At 41.3% G+C, this 21,775-nt stretch overlaps 1 protein-coding gene and 1 pseudogene across 1 annotated transcript in view; one reads left to right on the forward strand and one right to left on the reverse strand.

Moving 5' to 3' along the window:
• KCNQ5 (potassium voltage-gated channel subfamily Q member 5) overlaps positions 1 to 21,775 on the forward strand; it is a 531,162-nt gene that overhangs the window by 147,809 nt on the left and 361,578 nt on the right. The gene's annotated exons all lie outside the window — the stretch shown is intronic.
• LOC144930445 (18S ribosomal RNA) lies at positions 11,962 to 12,888 on the reverse strand (annotated as a pseudogene).

Below are 21,775 nucleotides of genomic sequence, written 5' to 3' on the forward strand. Positions count from 1 at the left end.
TAAGTGCAGGACCCTGCACTTATCCTTATTGAACCTCCTCAGATTTCTTTTGGCCCAATCCTCCAATTTGTCTAGGTCCCTCTGTATCCTATCCCTGCCCTCCAGTGTATCAACCACTCCTCCCAGTTTAGTATCATCCGCAAATTTGCTGAGAGTGCAATCCACACCATCCTCCAGATCATTTATGAAGATATTGAACAAAACCGGCCCCAGGATCGACCCCTGGGGCACTCCACTTGACACCGGCTGCCAACTAGACATGGAACCATTGATCATTACCGGTTGAGCCCGACAATCTAGCCAACTTTCTACCCACCTTAAAGTGCATTCATCCAGCCCGTACTTCTTTAACTTGCTGACAAGTATACTGTGGGAGACCGTGTCAAAAGCTTTGCTAAAGTCAAGAAACAATGCATCCACTGCTTTCCCTTCATCCACAGAAGCAGTAATCTCATCATAAAAGGCGATTAGATTAGTCAGGCATGACCTTCCCTTGGTGAATCCATGCTGACTGTTCCTGATCACTTTCCTCTCATGTAAGTGCTTCAGGATTGATTCCTTGAGGACCTGCTCCATGATTTTTCCGGGGACTGAGGTGAAGCAGACTGGCCTGTAGTTCCCAGGATCCTCCTTCTTCCCTTTTTAAAAGATGGACACTACATTAGCCTTTTTCCAGTCATCTGGGACTTCCCCCGTTCGCCACAAGTTTTCAAAGATAATGGCCAATGGCTCTGCAATCACAGCCGCCAATTCCTTTAGCACTCTTGGATGCAACTCATCCGGCCCCATGGATTTGTGCACGTCCAGCTTTTCTAAATAGTCCCTAACCACTTCTTTCTCCACAGAGGACTGGCCATCTACTCCCCATTTTGTGATGCCCAGCGCAGCAGTCTGGGAGCTGACCTTGTTCGTGAAGACAGAGGCAAAAAAAGCATTGAGCACATTAGCTTTTTCCACATCCTCTCTCACTAGGTTGCCTCCCTCATTCAGTAAGGGGCCCACACTTTCCTTGGCTTTCTTCTTGTTGCCAACATACCTGAAGAAACCCTTCTTGTTACTCTAGACATCTCTTGCTAGCTGCAGCTCTAGGTGCGAATTGGCCCTCCTGATTTCATTCCTACATGCCCGAGCAATATTTTTATACTCTTCCCTGGTCATATGTCCAACCTTCCACTTCTTGTGAGCTTCTTTTTTATGTTTAAGATCTGCTAGGATTTCACTGTTAAGCCAAGCTGGTCACCTGCCATATTTACTATTCTTTCAACTCATCAGGATGGTTTGTCCCTGTAACCTCAACAGGGATTCCTTGAAATACAGGTCTGGTATCTACATACTCGTCCACAAAAGTATGTCATGCAAGGTCTCTCTAGTGAACGCCTGTGTTACGCCAGTAGTTGTAATCACTGCAAGATGTAGGTGCAGAAAATATGTGAAGAGTTATGTATAATAAAAAAATATTGTGGAAGAAAATGAACTCTTCTCTCAATATGTTCTTTAGGTCTGAGAGTTAAGGCAGGTCACCAAAAGGTGATACACATACTCCTGTTGGGGGAGGAGAGACACTTATCTATCTCTGTGGCTGGTCATGTGCAAATTGAATATTGTATAGTTCACAGTGGATGCCCATTTACAGTCTGAGCAAAGTGCTAATAAATAGATTGTGGGGACTGCAGGAAAAAACAAAAACAGTAGGGGTTATCCTGTTTACGAGTAAGACAATGAACTTTTGGAACTATATTTGGGGCACAGATTAATCACCAGTTTTTCTTCAGTCTGTGAAGACAAACTTGCCAGCAGGCTTGATCTTATGAAGGGGAGGATTTCAGCCCATTTGGTTGAAAATCCTCGGGAAAGGACTTGGGGTAAGCTATCTTGTAGGAGATAGGGGAATACTTTGTGAGTTAAGTTTAGGCTCTGGAAAGCATGTTATGATTTTGTTTTATGTGCAACAGTTTGTTTCCAATATTCTTACTATCGCCTGATTCTCTGTTCTTTGATAATAAATACATTCTTGTTTTCATTTTATATATTATATATAAAAGTGCAGTGTGTTAAATATAGCAGTGACCCTGACTTGAATCTTATAAACTGGTGTGAACTTTTAAAAACATCAAAACCGTTTACAAGTTTGGTTGATAAAGATAATTTCATCAAAGGGTAAAATCAAGTTTATTTGGCAGGGCTTAGTTTCCATGAAACCATGTTGACTGTCATTAGTTATTGTTGTATCCATTCATAATTCATTAATTGAGTTCTAAATCAGCTGCCCCATCATTTTTCCTGGGATCCATATCAGGCTAAGAGGCCTATAATTACCTGTGTGATCCTGTTTATTCTTTTGAAATATTTCCACAATACCAGCTTTCTTCCAGTCTTCTGGAACTTCCCCAATTTTCCAATATTTATTTAAAAATTACATCAACAGCCCAGAGAACTCTTCTGGGGTCCCAAGATTGCTTGCAAGTTTCAGTTTGCTGAATTCAAACGTCTGAGACGAACTCCTTGAAAACCATTCCCACTCATCCTCCACACTACTTCAACAGTGAACCCTCTCTACTTCCACAGTGAATTCCTAAGTAACTCCTTCCTCCTCAAACATTGGGGAAGGAGAAAGCTATTTGTGAGGAGTCTCTTCCTTGCTTGTGATAACTTCAAGTCCATTTTCACTGAAATTTCTCGAGCATGGGTTGAAATCCACAAGAACAATGAACTTTGAATCCAAACCTCAGTTTTGTCAAATAGTAAAGCTCTTTCAACTGGATTTTATTAACTAAAACTAGGGTTTTGAAAAATCAGTGTTTGTGAATCAGCATGAATATTCAGCACAGCCATAGTTCTAAATCATTAAGGTACTGTTGAAATAGCATTATGCATTTTGCTCAGCGCAGCACTGACCCTGAGATGAACTGGGATCACAGCTCCTGGCCTGGCGATCTTATAGTGTTAAATTCAATGATTAGCTAAACTTACTGGAGACAAGGAATGAAAATAACTTTGTTCTTTGTTTTTTATAATTTCATGGTGATGGTGTCAAGATGTGTGTGTGTGTGGACCTTTGTATGGTAGTAGGTGTTCAGGAGGGATTTAAATGAAGAAAGGGTGGATGCTGGCAAATTGAGATAGGGAGGTGGATATAGGGTAACATGCAGAGTAAAATTTGGGTCTGTGACGAGGTGCAGAAGCCCAACCTGATTGGTGGTAACCAGGGAGTTACTCTATATGTGGACCTCTCATGGGTGTTCAGAAGTAAGTACTGCAGCACTGCTGAGGCCTGGAGGCCCTGTCATTTTCGCTGGGGATTAGGGCATTATGGGAAATGCTGTTAGAAAACCTCTTTGATATTGTAGGTGGAAGTGTTTTTTGGGGGGAGGAAAAGTGCTTTGTCCATTGGTCACAGAGCTGGGTTGGATCTTGGTCTGCACTTTGGGCTTTTTCTGTCTGTTACATAAATAGATGTTTTTCATATTGTAACCCCATTGCATAGAAATAAAATTCACAGCCAGCTGATCTGCTCTACCAGTTTATTTGACTTTTACTTAAGCATGTAAAATCTTGGGACTTGAAAGGAAAAAAGTACTAGAGTGCCATGATTTGCCATGCCATAATACAGACCATATTAAAAACGGAGGTTTCTCAAAGTAGTTCATTTACTTACAAAGCAAAGGTCCATTTGAAACATTTTTATATTTACAAGATAAATTCTAGCCCTGCTTCTGTCTGCTCTGCTGGGGGCAGGGATCGGGAATTGCTTCACAGCCAGCTGAAGCTCCCTGAGTCATTTCATCTATGTGGCATTAAGGGCAGCATTGGGGATGGAAGCTGAAAATAGAAAAATTCAAACTGGAATATGACAGGTTTCAGAGAAGCAGCCGTGTTAGTCTGTATTCACAAAAAGAAAAGGAGTACCTGTGGCACCTTAGCGATTAACAAATTTATTTGAGCATAAGCTTTTGTGAGCTACAGCTCACGTCATCGGATGCATGTAGTGGAAAATACAGTGGGGAGGTTTTATATACACAAAGAACATGAAACAATGGGTGTTACCATACAGACTGTAACAATAGTGATCAGGTAAGGTGAGCTATTACCAGCAGGAGAGCCGGGGGGGGGGGTGGTTTAAACCTTTTGTAGTGATAATCAAGGCGGACCATTTCCGGCAGTTGACAAGAACATGTGAGGAACAGTGTGGCCGGAGGGGTGGGGGGTGTGGAAATAAACATGGGGAAATAGTTTTACTTTGTGTAATGACCCATCTCCTCCCAGTCTTTATTCAAGCCTAAATTAATTGTATCCAGTTTGCAAATTAATTCCAATTCAGCAGTCTCTCGTTGGAGTCTGTTTTGGAAGTTTTTTTGTTGAAGAATAGCCACTTTTCGGTCTGTAATCGAGTGACCAAAGAGATTGAAATATTCTCCGACTGGTTTTTGAATGTTACAATTCTTGACGTCTGATTTGTGTCCTTTTATTCTTTTATGTAGAGACTGTCCAGTTTGGCCAAGGTACATAGCAGAGGGACATTGCTGGCAAATGATGGCATATATCACATTGGTAGATGTGCAGGTGAATGAGCCTCTGATAGTGTGGGCTGATGTGATTAGGCCCCATGATGGTGTCCCCTGAATAGATATGTGGACACAGTTGGCAACAGGCTTTGTTGCAAGGATAGGTTCCTGGGTGCTTGTTTTTGTTGTGTGGTGTGTGGTTGCTGGTGAGTATTTGCTTCGGGGTGGGGAGCTGTCTGTAAGCAAGGACTGGCCTGTCTCCCAAGATCTGAGAGAGTGATGGGTCGTCCTTCAGGATAGGTTGTAGATCCTTGATGATGCTTTGGAGAGGTTTTAGTTGGGGCCTGAAGGTGATGGCTAGTGGTGTTCTGTTATTTTCTTTGTTGGGCCTGTCCTGTAGGAGGAAACTTCTGGGTACTCTTCTGGGTCTGTCATTTTGTTTCTTCACTTGAGCAGGTGGGTATTGTAGTTGTAAGAATGCTTGATAGAGATCTTGTAGGTGTTTGTCTCTGTCTGAGGGGTAGTATCGTAGAGCTTTGCTGCAGACAATGTATCATGTGGTGTGGTCTGGATGAAAGCTGGAGGCATGTAGGTAAGCATAGCGGTCAGTAGGTTTCTGGTATAGGGTGGTGTGTATGTGACCATCACTTACTAGCACTGTAGTGTCCAGGAAATGGATCTCTTGTGTGGACTGGTCCAGGCTGAGGTTGATGGTAGGATGGAAATTGTTGATATCATGGTGGAATTCCTCAAGGGCTTCTTTTCCATGGGTCCAGATGATGAAGATGCCATCAATGTAGTGCAAGTAGGGTAGGGACATTAGGGGATGAGTCTGTATGGTAACACCTATTGTTTCATGTTCTCTGTGTATATAAAATCTCCCCACTGTATTTTCCACTACATGCATCCGATGAAGTGAGCTGTAGCTCACGAAAGCTTATGCTCAAATAAATTTGTTAGTCTCTAAGGTGCCACAAGTTCTCCTTTTCTTTTTGTGGATACAGAATAACACGGCTGCTACTCTGAAACCTGTGGGTTATTTGAGAAATTAAAACGAAGTTGCCATAGCACAGTTCTTACTCTGATAAAACAATTTTGATATTTTTATATTATCATTGAGATGGTGCACTTTCATGGACCTTGTGAAATGTGTTAGATGTGAGAGGATAGCATATGCAAGGAAAGGTGTGAGGATCTTGGGTACAAGAGTTTAATTTGCCTACTTGAAGAATAATTTACTCTTCCAAGCAGTGGGATTATTTCTGGACAAGTTGTTAGGAGGAACTTGAAGAATGACAATAACATATCATTCTATCTTATTCCCCTTCTTTATAAACATTAGGGGTGAAAAACTCACATTGATTTTAATGAGGGCAGGGTTTCCCCCTAGATATCTTAGGTACTGATATGATCCCCACTAGTATAGTATCTAAGATCCCCACAATCTTTCTTTCCTCACAACAAACCCCCTATGAGATACCCATTTTACAGACTTGACCAAGGTTGAACAGGGAATCTATTTCAGAGCAGGGAATTAAACGGAGGTCTCCAAGGTTCCAAGCTATCACTCAGACCTCTGACCCATCCCTCTGATCTGTGAATTAATACATAGGGCTCTGTAATGGGTTGTATAAACTTTACACTTTGTGGGACAGGAAGGGGCTAATATCCTGGCCTGTAGACAGGAGCTGCAGTTAGAAGCACCTCTTAATTTCTGCCATAAATGTCAGTATTCTGCAGGAGAACAGAATAGTTTGGAGGACAACAGGATGTGAAAGGAAGAAGCAAAGGGTGATGAACTGATGAAGAGATGACCTTTCTCTCTTATGCCTGAGAGCAATAGCCTGCCGAAGGGGAGAGAAGCCCTGCAATCCATGCAATCGGAGGGCACCCCAAGGCAGCGAGGGTACCACCTGACTTGGTGACTCAGTTACTTGTTCTTGTGATGACAAAGTGAAATGCAAACCGTGCCCAGCGTGACAACTCAGGGACACAAACACTGCCCTGCATGGGGAGCAGTAACATTGGCAGGGGTCCCAGGATAGAGCTTTGCACCATGGGACAAATGCCACCACTGGAGAGAAGGAACATCAAGGTTGCCCTTTCAAGAGAAAAATATTCATTTCAGACTCAGAGGGAACAGAATTGCCAGGTCTGAGGTCTGCAGCGGACAGTGCGACAAGGGGATTCCCTGGGGAAGGTCCATGGCAAACAACCATAGGATACTTTGATAGCTGTCCTATTGTCAAGGAGCCAGGGCCACTTTGCTTTCCTTTAATCTTACAGACCTCAGAGGTTGCAGAGTAAAACAATGTATATTGATTAATGTAAAAACAGAAGATAATGAACTATAATGGTATGGTAAAACAAAAATTTGCTTCATGTTGGTGCTTAAGAGTATGACGGAGTCAGGCTTAATCATAGCAAGCCAATATAAGTGGAAAGATGTGACTCAGAACCTGTCAGGCAAAGAATCATAGAAAAATAATAAAAGGCTATATGAGGAGAATATAAACCTCTGGTACTTAAGAGAAGACCTGACTGAGAACAATAATGAAAAGAGGCATTTTTAAAAGTGGAAAGAGAGCATGAAAACATCATAGGTCCCTGACCTGAGCAGATCCCCAAAGATCTACTTCTTTGGGAGAGATAGGCGTGGCAGAACCTCCCCTGTTCATTCTGTGAACAGGTAACTCTCCACATCTTCAAAAAATTATTCCAAGGAAATTCCATCTAGCAAAACCCTTATGTGACTAATTCTTGTGTAGGAGATAATTCAGAAGGTTTAAGGCCAGAAGGGACCGTTTGATCATCTAATCTGATTTCCTGTATATCAACAGCCCATTAAATTTAACCCAGTTAGCTCTGTATTGAGCCTAATAACTTGTGTTTGATTAAAGCATAACTATGTTTGTTTAAAGCATATCTTCCAGTGTTGGCTTAAAGACCTAAAGAGATGGAGAATCCACCATTTCCCTTGATAGTGTTCCAATGCTAAACTCACTCTGGGTTAAAAGGTTTTGCTTTATTTCTAATTTAAATTTGGCTGGCTTCAGCTTCCAGCCATTGGTTCCTTTTATGTCTGTCTTCACTATATTAAAGAGCCTTTTTGTGTCCAATATATTATCTCAATGAAAGTTCACTGTAATTCAGTCACCTCTCAATCTTCTTTTTGATAGACTTCTTGAAATCTCTCACTGTAAGGCATTTTCTCAAGCGCTCAAGAAATTTCTGTGGCTCTTTTCTGCACTGTTTCATATTTTTCAATATCCTTTTAAAAATGTGGAGACTAGACTTGTACATAGTATTCCAGTATTGGTTTCACCAATTCCATATACAGAGGTAAAACCATCACCTTATTCCTATTCACTATCCCCATTTATTCTAGAGCTGGCTGAAACATGGAATTTCCATTCCATGGGAAATTCTGGAATCATAATTATTTTAATCCAAAATTGGAATGAGAAGTAAAACTTTTCTACAGAATGAAATTCTGAATTTTTTTTTAAATATATTGAAATGATATTCCTTATTAGTCAAAATGAAAATGTTTTGTCAACTATAATATATATTCAAAACATTACAAATCTCTTCTGAAATGACATAGTTGAAATGTTTAAACTTGTATATTATAAATTAAAATATATTTTTATTTTTATATTTTATAAATTGCTAATTGGTATTCTAATTGGTAAGTGATATTCTAATTGGTACTTGGTAGTCTAGTTGATAATTGTTTTGTAATTGGTGCCCTAACTTGTCTGGTAATTGGTGGTTGGTTTGCTCAAATGGTATTCTAACTGATCATTTGTAATTGTTATTCTAATTGATAGCAGGTATTTGGTTTAGTGATTTCTTTGTAATGGTAATTTCTTATAGTAGACGGTATAATGTAAAAAAATATAAAAATAATAAAAATATAAAATAAAAATAAAATAACAAAATCAAGGGAGTTGGCTAGTTGGGAAGCCCAAGGAACCATGTTGTCCCTGAAAGTTTAGTCAGAATCCATGCGTTCTCGCAGAAAGATTCAATTCCATCAATCACCATTTTCTTGGGGAGAACTGTTCCTTTGGAAAACTTTTGACCATCCTTTATGCATTGCACTTTTTGCCACAATATCACACTGGGAACTCATGTTGAGTTGCTTGTCCATTATGACCCCTAAATCCTGTTCAGAGTCACTAAAAGAAAAGGAGTACTTGTGGCACCTTAGAGACTAACCAATTTATTTGAGCATAAGCTTTGGTGAGCTACAGCTCACTTCATCTGATGCATCTGATTCATCTCCTTTTTCTTTTTGCAAATACAGACTAACACGGCTGCTACTCTGAAACCTGTCATTATTCAGAGTCACTGTCTGCCAAGATACAGTCCACCATTCCATAGGTGCAAGCAAACAATATATGTTTTAATACAGCTAAACGTAAATGTATATACCTGGAACAAAGAATGTAGGCCACACTTACAAAAATGGTAGATTCCATCCTGAGGGAACCATTGATTCTGAATATTTGGGGTTCATGGTAGATAATCATCTGAACATGAACTTTCAGTGACATGCTGTGGCCAACAGGGCAAATGGGTTACTTGGATGCATAAACAAGGGAATCTCATATAGGAGTAGAGGTTATTTTACCTCTATATTTGCCATTGGTTCAACTGCTGCCAGAATACTGTGTCTCAGTTCTGGTGTCCACAATTCAGGAAGGATATTGATAATTGGAGAGCAGGTTCAGAGAAGACTACAAGAATTATTAGAAAAAAATGCCTTATAGTCATAGATTCAAGGACCTCAGTCTGTTTGGGTTAACAAAGAAAATGTTACGGATGACTTGATCACAGTCTATAAGTATCTGCATGAGGAGCAAATATTTGATAATCAGTTCTTCAATCTAGCAGAAAAAAGTGTAACAGGATCCAGAAACTGAAGCTTGACAAATTCAGACTGGAAATAGGTGTACATTTTTAAGGGTGAAGGTAATTAACCATTGGCACAGTTTACCAGGTGTTGTGGTGGATTCCCAGTCACTGACCATTTTTAAATCAAGATGAGATTTTTTTTTAAAGGTATGCTCTATTTCAAAATACATTATTTTGGGGAAGTTCTGTGTTATATAGAAGTCAGACTAGGTGATCACAATGGTGCCTTCTGACCTTGCTATGTTATTCCATAGGAAAGGAGGAAGAGAGGCAGTTAACATTAGACACACTCCTAATTCCTAGGCAGCCAGTGAAGTGAAAACAATTCATTTTGGTTCTTCCAAAATGGGACTTTTCTAGAAAAATCTTCCCACCAAAAAAATTTGTGATTTTTGGCAGGTCATCCCAGTTTGGGATGAATTTTTTTCCCCAGAAATGTGAGCTTTTTCATGGAAGGGGATATACATTTTCCGGCCAGCTCTATCCTGAAAGAGCATTGTTACTGGTTATTTGCAGTGGGTATATCATATCAATCTATTAAACAGATTGCTGAAATCCAGCCAAGGAAACTGGATCCATGAGTTTCCTCTGTGGTGGAAGGAGAGGTGTTAGGAGGAGTTATTTATAAGTCCCACTCCAGGGAAGTAGAAAATATAGTGCTTTGAAGAACCTCCAAGTTGCTAGTAATTAGAACTAACTAAAGAGATAGGTACAACTGCTACTCACTGCTTGGATTGGTAGAGAAATTTTTGATTTAATATTTAAAAACAACTAGTTGAAGATGAACTCAAATCAGTATTAAAAAAATTCCAAATAAATTTCCTGTATATTAATTAAAATCACGGAAGCTCTAGAAACTTTTAAATTCTCCAAAAATAGCCCTAAGCCCAAAGATAGCATAGCCAGAATTCCTGTTCAAAGCCTTTGGCAGGAGGCACTTGCATAAGTTATTGTTTAAACTTGCCCTGCTATACAACTCTGTCATCTTGTATGAGGAGGCTGGTTTTACTTTTTGAATTAAAAGATGGCATTCCTACGCCACGACCAAATTTCTCTGAAAGAAGAAAAAAAAGAAAAGAAAAAGAACACTTTACTTAATAGAAACTGAAACTAAAAAAATCTCCTGAGCAGTATGTCTATCTGACTTTTATCTCCATTACCTCTCTCTGTAGTGTCTAAGGTACACCTACACTTCCAGCAGCATGTAATGGACAGACACTGCACGTCCTGCTAGCAAAGGTATTAGTAGCAGTGTAGATGGTGAGGAAGGGCTTAGGTGAGTAGAGTTGAGTGCCCTACATGCCTGAACACCCAGAATATATATCCTACATCCTCTCTACATGCCCAAGCAGTGCCTTCCATGTCTCCACTGCTATTTGACGCAGTGTAGTGCTCCGCTGCCTCCCTGCTTGCCAGAGTCTTTCACTGTGGCATGTGGCTATAGGTATAGCGCCTGTTCTCTATACCAGTGGTTTTCAAACTTTTTTTCTGGCGACCCAGTTGAAGAAAATTGTCGATGACCGCGACTCAACAGAGCTGGAGATGAGGGGTTTGCAGTGTGGGAGGGGCTCAGGACTGGGGCAGAGGGTTGGGATGCAGGGGTGAGGGGTTTGAGGTGTAGAAGGGGGCTTCAGTTTGGGGGGGGCTCAAGGCTAGGGCAGGGGGTTGGGGTGCAGGAGGGGGTCAGGGTTCTGGGCTTGGGGGTGCAGGCTCTGGAGTGGGGTCAGGGATTTGGGGTGCAGGAAGGGGCTCTGTGCTTGGGGGGGCTCAGGGCTGGGATGGGGATTGGGGGTGTGAGGTTGGGGTGTGGGCTTACCTCGGATGGCTCCCGGTCAGCAGGGGGGCGGGGGGTGAGCCTAAGGCAGGCTTCCTATTTCTGATGCAAAGAGAAATTATAAAAGTGAGGGGGGAGACTAAGTTTGTGTAGAACATTGGTAACTGTAGGACTAAAATGGGTGATAGCCCTCAAATTGAAGGCCATTTGACAGGCATGGGTGCTCCTATACAGTTGAGGCCAGAGCTTTAAAGCTGCCCTCCTAAAGTGGTGACTATGGTTGCTCAACCTCCTGAATCCCCTCATGAGCAGAGCCACTTCTGTGGGTGTTATGTTGTGCAGCCACAGCTTGTGCCCTGGGGAATTTATCTGTCCCTGTATCGATATATTTTGTATGCCTTATGTTTTAATATTCCTTTTTATTAAGGGGATATGACACTCATGGATGGTACAGTAGTTGGTTTCCATAACAGTTTGATTAGTACATAATAAGAATTGCATAAAATGAATATCTTGCAATTATGTGGAAGCAAAATACCATCTGTGTTCTTCCTCTCTTTATCTTCAGTTTGTTTTTGGACACCTCTTGCTAAATGATTCAGTAAGGCATGTGTATAGTTGCCCAGACTGCATATTGTACAATGGACAAAGAGGGTGAGGTAATATATTTTATTGGACCAACTTCTGTTGGTGAGAGAAGCTTTTAGGCTTACTCTCTCTAATATCCTGGAACTGATGTGGCTACAACATTCCAATATTGCATGATGGTCAGATATGCTAAACAGAATTAGTAAGTCAAGGTGGGAGAGGTAATATCTTTTGTTGGACCAACTTGTGTTGTTGGTGAGAAACAAGGTTTCGAGCTTACATAAAGCTCTTCTTTAGGTCGTCTTCGACCAGCCTGTTTTGAACACACTAATTTTTTCAAAGTAAACGCTTTGCACCCCCAGGACACTCAGTTAAGAGCATTAAGGGAGCGCCAAGAGGCAGGGGCTGGGACAGGCGGTAGCTCGCCTCGCGGCGGACGGCCAGCTCAATCCCAAGATCCAACTACGAGCTTTTTAACTGCAACAACTTTAATATACGCTATTGTAGTTGGAATTACCTCAGCTGCTGGCACCAGACTTGCCCTCCAATGGATCCTTGTTAAAGGATTTAAAGTGTGCTCATTCCACTTACAGGGCCTCGAAAGAGTCTTGTATTGTCATTTTTCGTCACTACCTCCCCAGGTCGGGAGTGGGTAATTTGCGCACCTGCTGCCTTGCTTGGATATGGTATCCGTTTCTCAGGCTCCTTCTCCGGAATCAAACCCTGATTCCCCATTACCCGTGAGCACCATGGTAGGCACAGGAAGTACCATCGAAAGTTGATAGGGCAGACATTTGAATACATCTTAGAGGCCACGAGGGCGTGTGATCGGCCCAAGGTTATCTAGAGTCACCAAAGCAGCCAGGCGAGCCTGGGTTGGTTTTGGTCTGATAAATGTATGCATCCCTGGAGGTCAGCACTCATCGGCATGTATTAGCTCTAGAATTACCACAGTTATCCAAGTAAGGGTTGAAGCAACCAAAGGAACCATAACTGATTTAATGAGCCATTTGCAGTTTCACTGTATAGGCCATGTGTACTTAGACATGCATGGCTTAATCTTTGAGAAAAATGTATGCTACTGGCAGGATCAACCAGCCTGGAAATGATTAAGTAAGGGGACATGCAGGATAACTCTCTGCAAAGACAGACATAACCCATTGACACTAATGCAATTTACATTCTTATGAGGGGAGGTAAATGTACATGGGGGTATAATCCTTTTATATATTATATAGAGCCACTGAACAAAAACCCAGACCCTCCTCCATTTTGTCAAATATTGTACTATCTTTGGGGTACAAAGTGGTTTGATGAATTTAAAAAATCTTCATTGCTACTTTTGTATTATTGCCTGTTTTGTGGCTACTTTACTTGGGTTAACAGAATAATAATTATGCTGTTTTAACAATATGTCACTGATTGATTGAATTACACTTCCTTCATATAATGGAAAAATGATCTGTAATAATAATCAGCTTTTTGTTTCCCAAAATGAAGAGTGTGGAATTATCTTCCTGCACTCCGCAACTCTGGTGGCAGAGTAAAGTGGTACTGCACTATAGATGGACATTGATCATTACTGTTGTATACAAGAAGCTAAAATTTATGCCAGCAATCTCTTTTTGAAAAGGTGCAGTTTTTCTATTTTTAGAAAAAATGTTACAATTTTTTCCACAATCACTCTAAAATATATGTACAGTCTATTTGACTTTATGCAGATTTCCTTCAAAAGGCCTTCATAATTGCTTTCAAATGTTAGTAGCAATGGGTGCAGACAGCACCAGCAATGCAAAAAATTTAATACAGGACCTAATACATTGATACATATCCGAGATTGACACTTTTAATCTAAAGTAAGTATTATGGGGTAATACTTAGTTGTGACACATAAATGGAAATCCTTGAGATCCTTCTGTCACAGACCAAGTCTAGCACCCCCTCTTGGCCACTCACCAGATTGCTGAATCCCCAGACACTGAATCCTCGTGTGCTTGAAAATACCTTAGATCTCAGTAGGTTGCAGCATTATTTCCTCCTTTGGTCTTTCTGGATCATTTCCTGGGCATTGATCCTCATTCTGTTACCCCTTCACAGAAATAGAGCCCCACAGGCCCCCAGGACCAGCATTGACCCCCAAGAAACTCCAGTACATTATACACACCTTCTCACAGAACTCCATCCAAAGGTTTGAGCCTTCTTGTTTACCACTCCAAGGGACCACATGTCATGTGTAACATAAACACAAAAATACTTTGCACAAAATTCTTACACCCTTATTGATCTTTACTTAATCACAAATACACAGATCCATACACACATTTCCCTATATTAGTTTCCTCACCCTACAGAGCATTCTTTGTGCAAGGGTTAGGGTGGTCTAGGGTCATCCAGGGATCAACCATTGCAGTGCATGGCTTGAGTTCTGAAACACATAACTTCTTTCCTCAGCTTGCCTTCTGTGACCTCTGTGTTCTATCCCTTCCCCTCTCCTGCCCTAACTTCCTATAGGGCTCTCTAAGAATCCTCTCCCTGTGAGTCCTCTTGAAAACCCTGCTTTGTCATGTTCATTGTGTTGCTTGTGGAACTGGAATCCCTTAGGATGCAGTTACTATTTTGTTCTCTCAGGTAAGGCCTATTCAGGTGATGATAATTCTTGATGATTTGATATTGTCTATGGTCTGGCAGAGAAGTATTTCCAGGCTTCTAAGCCATTATCGGTACACATAAATGGGGCAGCATTCATAAGTGGTACAGACAGATCCTCCAAATCATCACATCTCCCATACTCTACGTTGTGTATTACATCAGATCTGCACCACCCATAGGAGATGGCATGCTACATTATACCGTTGATTATACCTGCACCTGGTAGTGAACAGTGCCTTAAGCTTCAGAAGAAAATAAACAGTAGGGCTAGCAGCTTTTCCAACTCTGCATAGTTTGGACAATTTTATACAATGGTATTTTGTTCATATATAAAAGTGCACCTTTTATTTGGATTATAATTTCTTATTGTCTTCACTACCGGGGTAAATTGACCTAAATTACTGCTTAGGTCGACTTACCCAGGTGTCTTCACTGCGCTGCGTTGATAGGAGACGCTCTCTTGTTGATTTACCTTACTCTTCTCGGGGAGCTAGAGTGCCGGAGTTGACCAGAGAGTGCTCTGCCGTCAATTTAGTGGGTCTTCACTATACCTGCGAAATTGACACCATCTACATCAATTGCAGCAGCATCAATCTCCCCGGTCGTGAAGACAAGCCCACAGGGTTGGAGTAAATGAAAGCTAATTCAGTACCATAATTAAGACCTGTCCTCTTACCACAAGTGTATATGCTTAGCTTTAAGCACAGTAATTGTCTCATTGAAGTCATTGGGACTATTGATGTGAATATTAATTGTTTTTATCGTTAGGTTTATCTATACATGGAATAAAAATAGGGTGCAGAATGTACGTTCCTGGAGCTCCTTTCAGCTACAGACCTGAGTACACAATATTACATAATATAGCCGTTACATCCATCAGTTACACAATAGCATCAGTTACAAACTATTTAGAATTAGCTGAAATTTTGCAGTTTTAATTGCCTTTTGTAATAAGAGTGCACTGAAAGCAGGCTGCAGATACAAGCATAATTGCTAATGTATGCATACCTCATTTTTATTATGTACTTATAATGGATTTTTTCAGTATAAATGAACAGCTTGTTTTTCTCTCAGAAACCACCTCATGCATTCTGGACCTAGGAAAACAACAGACCATACCATATTAAATCTTGTATAATCTTGTATAAACATTGTACTGTTTTGTTTGCCACAGAAAACAAGCTTAATATTTACCCACACTGAGGATATGTGGGCCTTGCTGGGATGAGGTATTATGAACATTATCACTACAGACAATTGAAAGAAACAGTGTAGGAGTCACAATTACAGGTTCAAGAACCTATTTTTCTTCTTTCTCCCACACACACTCATCTGTTGTCATATTCTCTTTCGATGGTTTGCAAATTTCCAGTGTTTTTCAGAATGTCCTTCGGTTAACTAGATTCATAACAACAACACAACATCTTTTATCATCATCCACTCAAACCTTCTTCACAAAATGGTACTGAAGTATTATTTACAGCTCAGATACATAGATGGGATTTAAGAACTGAAATGCTGATAGCATCATGAATCAATACATGAAAGAAGAGCTTAAATCAGAGGATAAAGCAGCTGTAGGTTTTTAATTACTGTGTGTGGAGGGGGGGCGGGGGTGTTGGTAGTCCATTGCTGCTATTGTTGCAATTATCATCTTCAGCTGTGCATATGACTCTGAAGTCCGAACCCTGATGCACAGAGTTGAGGGCATGGGAAGTCCGTATCTGTGATGCAGCTCCGTGGTGCTTTCACGTGCATCCTGGAGACGATTTCTCCGATCCCACTAGAACCTGTTTTATGCTGATCTTGTCAGAGACCGTCAGTGAGTCCTGTTCTGAGCCATTTATTCAAGTTCTTTGAGACGGATGCAAGTCCACTGAAGACTACTCTTCAGGTTATCTTTGAAGCGCTTATACGGATAACCCTTCTTTCTTTTTGCAGTGTAGACATACTCTAAAAGGAGAGAGAGGCACATTGTTCTCAGTTCAAGTACCTGGGCCTGGCACAGCCAGCAGCAGTGCAGCCCTCCAATTGCAGGGAAAATCCTGCTCTGCACCACTTGGAAGCATGCTTAGTGTGATGCTGTTTTGGGGAATTTACCTGCTAAAATCTAAGAAGTCTCTACTCAGCATGTGTGAAGTGTTATTTGTCAAAGGCTTTTAACTTGCCCAGATTTGTGTAGATTGTCACACAGACAGCAAAAGACACATCTCTGACACAAAGGCCACCCCCTACCAAATCTTAAGTCCCTGCTCCAAAGCAGAGAGGTACTAGAGCTGTTCAAAGAAAAAGTCACCACCAGTTTTTAATGTTGTCAAAACAGTGTATTTTTCCCTAGCCTTGTTCTTGGAAATGGCTGAACTGTTTTGAACATTTTTCAAAACAATTCAGCATGGAGCAGACACCAGGCATGGAAAATTTCAACAAAAACAATTAAAGCATGGGAAAGCATAAGCAACTGAAAACAGGGTCTTATAATGGAAAATGTCAGGCAACCTTAACAATAGGCAGTGTTGCCAGCTCTGCCTATAATCAAGAATAGTGGCAACATGCCTGAATTCTGCTGCTTCTGTTATCTAACTTCTGAATAGAGTACTGAGTTAAAACAAAAAATATGGGCTAAATTATCTGATTGTGTAATTCTAATGAGGTAAATTGTCTTGCGGTAGCAGAGAATTTGTCCTTGTTACTTCCAATCTGCAAATCTAATGTACTAAATGGAATTTGCTTGCAAGGCAAAGTGGGCCTGAAAGTTGTCAACAGATTAATGATCATTCAGTGAGCACTTTTTCAAAAAGGGAAGCCAGTGAAATCATTTGCAGAACACCTGTAAAATAATAGGGGCCTGAATATAGTGTGAGAAATCTTTATATGTTATAATCATGTGCAAGGAAATAAATAATAAACTGTAGGTGTTCAAATTAGAATTAAACCAAGCAAGGACTTTGTGTTTCAATCAATCTAATGTCTACAACTAGACATTAGATAAATGCAACCAATAAATGTAACAAAATAAGTGCCAAATTCTGTAACCTTACTTGAGCTGAGTAGTGTTTACTCAGATGAGTAGTTTCATTGCTAATTTATATGAGCAAGGCTTGCAGAACCTAGCCTAAAATATTAAAAAGGCCCCAGAATCAACAAAATTATTGTAATCTTTTCCAGGAGCCATAGCCATTCAGTGACCATGCCTGAAACCAAATTGAAATGTGCCATATCAACTATGATTACAATTATGGAGCAACAGGAGAGTCTTTTAAATTATACTGTTCTCTCTCTCTCGTCTCTCTTTTTTATTGGAATGGGAAATTAGAAACAGGATAATTCAACAACTCATCTCGGGGTAAAACAATCAAGAGGAACAGCTGCTAATTTGATTGAAATGGGAATGCAGCCAGAGGCCTGGAGCAGTTATTCTGGCAATCTCTATACTCTTCTCCACAAACTGCAGAAGAAGCCATGAATGGAGTGGTGACAAACCTCAAACCATTTGCAACATGAGATACAGTAACCATTTAAAAATGGTGCATGAAGCACAAAACTTAAATCAATATTATTTTACTTTTTATTTGAAAGCAACAGTGAGGTTGGATGATGCATATAGTTTGAGCATAAGCTTTCGTGAGTTACAGAAGTGAGCTGTAGCTCATGAAAGCTTATGCTCAAATAAATTGGTTAGTCTCTAAGTTGCCACAAGTACTCCTTTTCTTTTTGCAAATGCAGACTAATGCAGCTGTTACTCTGAAACCTGGCATATAGTTTAGTAAGTAATTGTTACAGGGTTTAGAATAAAGCAGGTTACAGTTATGTTGGCAAGTGTTATAAATTAGAAAGTGAAAGTAATGGTGTTCTGTTCATTAGACCTTTAAAAATCTGAAAATAACTTCACAAGTCTATTGACAAAAATTGGGTTTTCAGTTAAACAAAAGTTTTTGCAAAAATATCTGTTTTCTGTGGAATTTTTTTATATTTTTCCATTGAAAAACCAAACGCTCAAAGGACCAAAGCATTTCAGCCAAAACCTGAAACATTTTGATTTGGATATGCTGCCACAGTGTTCCGTGGGAGTTGATTGGCCCCATGTTCCCATTGGACCAAAACTCCCTGGCCAGACTACATCTCCCATGATGCACTCTGGTCAGGGACTTCCATGATACATGATGTCTCCTCTTCAAGAGGGGAGACCATGATGCACCCAGAGATGTAGTCTGACCAGTGAACCCAGCCTACAGAGGAGAATGGGAGCATGAGGCACCTGGGCTATAACACCCATGAGGCACTAGGGCAGCATTTCTGAATCTAAATACTTAGGTTTTCAGCTAAAATTTTTCAGTATTAAAATTTTCACTGAAAAATCAAAATTTTCCATGGGGCGAGGGAGAAGGCCATTTTTCCAACCAGCTCTAGTCATGACACATTGGGTTATATTACACCTTGGCCTATGCGCTTATGTAGCGGTATAAAGCGGAAGAAGAAATAACCTAACAGCTCTGGGCAGATTACCCAGGCTTAATTCCAAGTCTGCAGGGTTGATTGGGTGCTGCTCACTTGCTACTTCTCCACCAAAGCAGGTCATCAGGAAATGAGTGGATTTTTTGGAAAAAGAAAAGGAGTACTTGTGGCACCTTAGAGATTAACACATTTATTTGAGCATAAGCTTTCATGAGCTACAGCTCACTTCATCGCTCATGAAAGCTTATGCTCAAATAAATGTGTTAGTCTCTAAGGTGCCACAAGTACTCCTTTTCTTTTTGCAGATACAGACTAACACGGCTGCTACTCTGAAACCTGGAATTTTGGGATTTACCTCCCAAAGCACTGGCCGGTGAGCCTGAGTTTGTGCTGGATAGGCCAGCAGCAAATTACAACTCCTGTAGACAAGGAAGAGCAGGGAGATAGCTGTGGCCCCTGGACCACATTTCCTTCCCTAGGATGCTCCCGGGGCAGCACAGGAATGCATTGCCTCTTATTCTGGGCTGTGTTTTGTGACACTATTTAGACCATTAACTTAAAATATTTAATGAGATTTCACATAACTTGATCCAAAAGTGAACATGCATTCAGGTATTGGTAGAGATTGTGGTATTCCAAATATTGGAATATTTTCTCTAATGGACAAGGTCAAATTTTAACTATATATGTTATGGTTTACCTTTTACTTCAAAAACCCCAAGTAGAATTTGAGTTGCAACACAGGTTGTCTTTGAAAACCAATAGCTTCCCCAGGCCAAATGCATTAGTACTTCATAAAGGGAAATACGTGAGAAATTGGGATGTCAGAAGTACCAAGTTAGAAAGAAGCTGGTTAGAGAAATAAAGCTTAATTAGTGTTAAAAACCTTTCAATCAAAGAAAAGTTATGTATTATAGGTTTAAAAAATTATATCTTGCAAAGCTGTACATTTATTACAAAATTGTGAGTTATCTATCATTACTTTTTGATGTGAATGAGACTAAATATATTTTATTCTAGAGTATGGCATCATGATCTCTATGGCAAAAGAGCCAGTGTGGATATTAATGTCCTGAATAATTAAAAGATTATGACAGGTTTCAGAGTATCAGCCGTGTTAGTCTCTATTCACAAAAAGAAAAGGAGGACTTGTGGCACGATAGAGACTAACAAATTTATTTGAGCATAAGCTTTCGTAAGCTACAGCTCACTTCATCGGATGCATTCAGTGGAAAATACAGTGGGGAGATTTATATACATAGAGAACATGAAACAAAGGGTGTTACCATACACACTGTAATGAGAGTAATCAGGTAAGGTGAGCTATTACTAGCAGGAGAGCGGGGGTGGGGAGGAAACCTTTTCTAGTGATAATAAAGGTGGGCCATTTCCAGCAGTTGACAAGAACGTGTGAGGAATAGTGTGGCGGGGGGGGGGGAGAGGAATAAACATGGGGAAATAATTTTACTTTGTGTAATGACCCATCCACTCCCAGTCTTTATTCAAGCCTAAGTTAATTGTATCCAGTTTGCAAATAATTCCAATTCAGCAGTCTCTCGTTGGAGTCTGTTTTGGAAGTTTTTTTGTTGAAGAATAGCCACTTTTAGATCTGTAATCGAGTGACCAAAGAGATTGAAGTGTTCTCCGACTGGTTTTTGAATGTTACAATTCTTGATGTCTGATTTGTGTCCATTTATTCTTTTACATAGAGACTGTCCAGTTTGGTCAAAGTACGTGGCAGAAGGGCATTGCTGGCACATGATAGTGTGGCTGATGTGATTAGGCCCTGTGATGGTGTCCCCTGCATAGATATGTGGACACAGTTGGCAACGGGCTTTGTTGCAAGGATAGTTCCTGGGTTCGTGTTTTTGTTGTGTGGTGTGTGGTTGCTGGTGAGTATTTGCTTCAGGCTAGGGGGCTGTCTGTAAGCAAGGACTGGCCTGTCTCCCAAGATCTGTGAGAGTGATGGGTCGTCCTTCAGGATAGGTTGTAGATCCTTGATGATGCTTTGGAGAGGTTTTAGTTGGGGCCTGAAGGTGATGGCTAGTGGCATTCTGTTATTTTCTTTGTTGGACCTGCACACCAAGAGCATAAGTGCAGGCTTTGCCCCAGAACAAAAAAGGAGCAAGATTTTCACCTCAAGGAGCTTCTTAGACTGCAACCTGCATCGGCGTGGCAAGACCCAGCACCAAACTCATCGGTGAGCAGCGCCCCAGCAGCAGAGGTAGAAATGGCATTGCGGAAGGACTCTGGGAGAGACTGCAGCACCACCACTCCCCAACGCCAAAACTGTCAGGATCGACCCAGCACCAGTCCCATTCCCCGATGCAGAAGCGGCACCAGAAGCAGGGAAGGAGTGGATCTCTGACTCAGAGACCCACCCCTTTGGAGCCGGCTAATGGGGCGCATCCCAGAGAGGAGCACCCAGGGCCAAAGACTTTGGAATTGGCACTGTCGACTTTGGCCCCGCAAGAGGGACTGTCAGGTCCGTTGCCATTGGAATCCCCGAGCCAGGTCATTGAGGAGGTGGAATTGCCATCCACCCTGGACACTATTGAGGCTGTGAGGGACCTCATCACCATGACGGCATCGTGGTCGCTGGTCCTTCGAGCCAAGCCTCCCGTACCGCACTGGTGTCTCACTGTCTTGAGGCAAACTGGCAATGCTTTGTCCCTGAGCACCGCTCGGAGTCCCGGCACTGCTCGAAGTCTCAGCGCTACTCGCAATCATGGCACCAGTTGGACTCGCAGCACTGGTCAGACTCATGGCACCGTTCCAGGTGGTACCAGCGCTCCTGATCGCAACACCAATCCTCACCCTGATCCCATTGTGCAGCAGCTCCCGCGGCCAGTACCAGTCATCCCGGCACTGGTCAGCATCCCCGCAC

The sequence above is a fragment of the Lepidochelys kempii genome, chromosome 3 (genome assembly GCF_965140285.1).
Source record: "Lepidochelys kempii isolate rLepKem1 chromosome 3, rLepKem1.hap1, whole genome shotgun sequence".
Taxonomy (NCBI): Eukaryota; Metazoa; Chordata; order Testudines; family Cheloniidae; genus Lepidochelys; species Lepidochelys kempii.